Source organism: Anopheles nili, chromosome 2, assembly GCF_943737925.1.
Source record: "Anopheles nili chromosome 2, idAnoNiliSN_F5_01, whole genome shotgun sequence".
NCBI lineage: Eukaryota > Metazoa > Arthropoda > Insecta > Diptera > Culicidae > Anopheles > Anopheles nili.
In genome coordinates this window covers 18407340-18412862 of record NC_071291.1, presented here as the reverse complement: position 1 = coordinate 18412862, position 5523 = coordinate 18407340, and the positions used below count along the sequence as shown (strand labels likewise).

Below are 5523 nucleotides of genomic sequence, written 5' to 3'. Positions count from 1 at the left end.
AAACTGCTGGGCGAAACAATCGCTCCATAATTCATAAACCCGTCGAAGCCTGCAACTCATTGGCAAGCTGGGACAACAAAAAAAGTCGCTCGGAACGGAAACGGCGAGCGCGATAAATTATGACGGAGTAATAACATTTTTATTGTATCGGCGACTGCGTTCGGTCTCGCTTCCCCACGATCGTCTCGTGTGCCTTGCTTCGCAGAGCCGCAACGGACTGACGGAATTTTTCAACTGCGACTCCGAAAGCGTCCTCTTCATCAGCCACCTATCAATCAAAGCGCCGAAGTTGTCACCAAAATCTACTAACGATTATTTATGGAGTCGCCCCACCGGTCGCTTAGCCATCCCCGGGATGGGGGATAAATAATGGAAGCCCTGCGCGATGGCTCACCGAATGCCGCCGGCGCGGGAAAGGAACGCTTTTAGGCTTGATAAATGATTGCCAAGGATATCTGGATTCTCCGCACACGCACTGCGGTGGGTATTCTCAGGGATTTATTGGAATTGACTGAGGGAATAGATGCTCGCAAGAATAGATGTGCGCCCGGCAACCTTTTGCGGCATCTTCTCCTTTTGAGCTTGATCGAACGCGCTGGCTCGGATAAATCTGACGTATCCTGAACCGGTGGAAGCCCGGTGTGAGCATTGATTTATCGGAGCGGAGTCGTGTAACACTGATCGATTGCGAGGAATGCAAGCGTTTAGAGACGCGATTTCTGCCCGACGATGTGTGCTCACTCGCCTATTAATGAAGGGGTGGCTCACGACGCCATGCACGATCGATCGATGGTTCGGGGTGGTGTACAGCTCGATCGAACCCCCTCCAAGGCGCGAGCTTTTACGAGCTTGATCTCAAGCGTGAGAAGGGGCTACTTTCGCTCGACTGCACCGCTAGGCTCTGGTTGGCTGCGTTAAATTGTATCGACTGCGATCGAGTGAATGTGGGTCGATCGAGTGGGTTTTAAAAAATGGTTGACAGTGCTTTAGTACCAGGGGATGTAGCTCAGATGGTAGAGCGCTCGCTTAGCATGTGAGAGGTACCGGGATCGATACCCGGCATCTCCAGTAAAATAGAGTCCTTTCTCAAGGAGCTTTTTTGTTTTTCTAACGACGACTCTACATGAGTTAATGAATTTCTTTTCGTCAAAAACAATTTGAACGTTGAAACATCAGCTCAGAAGCGGTATATCGAAACATTTTCCGATAGATCGGCACGTCCTTAAACGCATCCTGTAATCCCTTTACAAATGGTAGCTGCATGTGAATCGGATCCCTCACACGGATCAGAAGCGAGTTTTATTGCTCAGCAAAACCCCCAACAGAACACGAACGCATTCCCAGGATCTGCTACCATCCCGGTCCATTGTCTGGCGCCAACCGAGTGATGCAATTTTCCATACAATTAAAAAGAGGCAGCCATCTGTGAAACCACATCAAAGGATTTGGCACTGCCGCCGGTCGCCGACGCTGCACCCGTTTTGAAGCACCATGCCATACGCAGCCCAACTTTCAGACGGCGATGGCCGATGGTAAACAACCGTCAGCGAACCAAACCCGCGAAATCGCTTCCACATGACCAGCGTTGCCTCGAGCGAGGTTTGGGAATGGGGAAAACGTAACGAAAAAAAAAAATCAACCACCACCACAGCCGGAGGCACGAAAAAACCAACAACCTCACAATGCCGGAATAAGGGTGGTCAACCCGCACGCATTATATCGGAGAAATCCGGCGGAAAATATCACACCACCGTGTGGGTGGGTGGTTTCGGCTGTCGTTCTTCATCATCGAAAAAAAAAACTGCCCCATGAAATGGGCAAAAATCCGCTTTCACGTGACAGAGCAGCGATGAGGCGTTCCAGCGCACTCCCTACAAGACAGCAAAACGGCGTAATATAGACACCAAAGACAAACGATAGTTATCGTATTGATTTTTAACAAGTCTTGCAAGCATCCAAAGGAAAAAAGAACCCACCCGGTCGCAAGGATGCGTGATGCCTTCACTCCCCAAAACGGACACCAGGCATATCGTTACTCGGTGCTGGGCGTACGGGTGAGTAATTAATTTCGCCAATCAACGATCGCAGCGTGGTACGAACGTGGGCCTGCGTGAGCGCCATCCGTTCCGCCCACGTTGTCATTCGATCCACCGCGACGATGGCTTTCATGTGTGCAACTTCAAAGCTCGCCCGGTGCGAGGGAACACGCTCAATTACCACAAAACCTCACCACGCAACGGAACGGATGCGAACGGATGCGTTCCGGTCGGCTCGGTAGGAATGCATCCGATGCACCAACAACAATGGCCCCCGTTTGGATGGCGTTTGGTAGGGTCCATTGTTCCAAGGCTCGGCAAGGACTCGCCGGTGAGCCGGCGTACGTACGGAACCGTTCGAAAACCCGTCAGTCAATGAAGCAATCACTCGCTCGAACTGGACTCATTTCAACGTACGCCGGGTGTGTTGAGCTTGCGTTCGAATAATTGTTTGCTCGGTCGGTGGACGACATTCCTACCGGGGCTCGGGAAAATTCGACCGGCCTGGCTCAATCCGGAGGATTCCTTTCTTCCATTCTCCTTTTTTTTTTGCTTTTATGCCCCTGTCTCCTGCACGTGCAACCGAAAACGCAGTAAAGAGCTTCAAATTAAATGAAAACATTGCCAAATCGATCGAACGACACCACGTCCGATGAAGTGCACCGGCCTACATACCCCCGAGGCAGCCACCCAGGGGGGGATGGAAAGAATTCACCCCACACGGAAGGGAGGTTTTTCACTCATCACAAACTGACGCCACTGCCCCAAGGGCCGAGCAATGCGAACGATCTGTCGAGCGAATCGTTGCGGATGGATCTCTCGAGGCATCACGTCACGGTGCTCGGATTGAATCTGTGTGGTGCATTTGGGAAATGTACACCGCGCTACTGGACTGACATGTCTTCATGAAAATCGTCCTTTGAGCTATTCACCACTGCGAACGATATGTAGTTGAAAACACACCGAGATTCGGTTCCATTGTGAAGCACCATCTAATGCACGCGCTTTATTTGTTTTCTAGGCATTGAGGCGCCAGTACTAGTATTAAAATAAAATGAATGAATTATCATACATTTGTTGCCATCAGAGCTTTTATGACTCACGACATCAGATTGTCTTCATCTGGTCCTGAAACGACAGAAAGACTCCTTCGCCTTCGCGGCTTAGCGAAAGACATTTGACGTCACATTTCGCATTCAATAATCGCCATTTGATAGCAGATGATGAACCAGAAGATAACTCATTAGATCCTTCTCGTCTTTACGCGTATGCCAAATTTGATCTTTTACTGTTTTGTGAAACTTCTGTGATTTTTTTCCAACCGGCTGCTGGCGAGCTGTCTTTTAAGGAAGTCTTGTAAAGAAAAAAGACATAACTGATAGTGTGCTGAGACAGATCAGGGCGGGTTTAGCCAATTTTGTTTGTGTATTTGATCCAAAAACATCGCCGACCCTAAAGCAATTGGAATAAACAGATAGCCTAAAAAAAAAGCAACTGGCTGGGGAACAATTGAATTGTAAAAGTTTATTATTTCCAGCACGATTAATGTACCTCGGGCGACACCCTCGTGGCACACACGATCCCCTGGCCGGTGTTATCGACCGTGATCGGTGTCGGCAATACTTTGCCATGTAACACAACGCCGGCTACAGCAACACTAGATAAGCCCACGCCCCGGGATGGTCATTGTGCGAAAGCGTGGACTAATCTCAATCAGCCTGTCCGCAAACGACTTCCCATTTATTTTCTCACTTTCGGCCGGCACAACCGAAATTAGCGCACCGAAATTACTAAAAGGAACCCATTCGTCAGCCACCCGAACGGCTGGGAACGGTGGTGTTTTTTTCGTCAAGCTGAATGGAAATAGAAGGAGCAAAAGAGAGAGAGAGAGAACAGCGAGAAGAATAGACCCAAAATAAACACAAACGAAACCAGCAGGGGTTGGACGTCCACGGCGTATCATATCTTTGACAGATAAGTAAGTAATTATAAGGCAGTATTTTCCATAGCCATTGTTGCCCTCGCTGGGGCCGCAGCTGGGCACGCATCGAACCGGAACCGGAACAGGGCCGGTCGGACCAACCTGCAGTCCAGCGCATCCGGCCATTTCCGGTCACCGAGGAGAACGAGGTGTTTCCCGACCTACCCATGCTCATTGTCTTCGGCCACCTTCACGCGCCAGAATTGTGTCCCACGCATCGTGTAGGGTCCGCGTGGCGAGTCGCGAACGCAACGTCGTTGAGCCGTGAACAACTCGCGGTCGACGGAAAACCCCACGCCGGCCAGCCGAAAAAGCCGACAAAAAGCCCACGAGCCCGGTTCCCGCTCAAGTCCCGTCGGTCGATGAATAAACATTGCGCTATCATTTTTACATTTTAAATTCTTTTTCCCGCAACCGCAAGGGCAATTACCGAACGAGGGCAGACCGAGACCGAGAACTGGCGCGTTGATCTGAGCTCCCTCATTTCAAGCCTTCAGTTCAGGGATCCAGTGGACGGCCACCAACGTGCGGCGCAATCGGCGAACTAAATCAAGTAATATTATTTTAACAATTTAGAACATAAAACAGCAAAACAATGGCCGTTGCTGTTCCCACTTTTTCTTCCGCCCATCCGCACACTAATAAAGCCATTCTCCGATGGCGGATTCGCTAAACATAACTCTCCAGTCTGGCGATCCAGACGGGGGACCCTTAACCGGCGGATCATATTGCGCTCGGTACCGGGCTCATAAAAGCAGCACTACTAAAACATCGCCCTGACGCCCGGCCAGGGGTATAAAATTGGAAGCCCCAATAATTCCGACCCCTAAATGATCCCTCACTCTTTCTCGCTCGCTAACATACGATCTTTGGGCTCCTCTCTCTCTCTCTCTCTCTCTCAGCACTAAACATACACATTTTCCGGTTATTAAATTCTAATTACCTTCTAGACGCGTAATTTCTGGCGGAAGAATTGGAGCAGTTTACGACCTATCGAGCTGGCTGGGCTGGGTAGCAGGTTAGACGGTAGCCGCTTTGGCCCAAAAGGCGTCGACAATAAGCGCGATCATAATCGGGGAGTAGAACTGCCACCCTGCGATGGGTGGGATGGAACTTTTCCGTTCACCGGTTTAGGGTTCGGCCTGGAGAAAAAGTAGGGTTGTGGCTTTGTATTTCTAAAACGGAGCAAACCATCTTTATGTGCATCTCGCGATGGGAGAGCTTTTGGAGAGTGGGTCGACGAACCGCAGCGTTCGATAAATTTGCTGTTCGAAAGGATGTTTTTTTTTCGAGGTGGATATTTATGTGATCGACCGGCAGGAATGCATTACCCATTTGAGATGCGTCCCATGTACCTGGGTGTGTCTTAAGCACGTGCTAAAAACAAACGACTACAACAGAAACTAGCCGCAAACCGGTGCTAGTGCTCAGCTAAATTCTCCACATCTTTCCCATCATTCCCATATCGAATGAAACGTATGTTCCTGGGAAAGAAAGCCACCGACC

At 49.9% G+C, this 5523-nt stretch overlaps 1 non-coding gene across 1 annotated transcript; it reads left to right on the top strand.

Moving 5' to 3' along the window:
- Positions 1 to 995: 995 nt before the first annotated feature.
- Positions 996 to 1068, top strand: Trnaa-agc (transfer RNA alanine (anticodon AGC)). Its single transcript has one exon. It is a non-coding gene; the product is annotated as a tRNA-Ala (tRNA).
- Positions 1069 to 5523: the final 4455 nt, after the last annotated feature.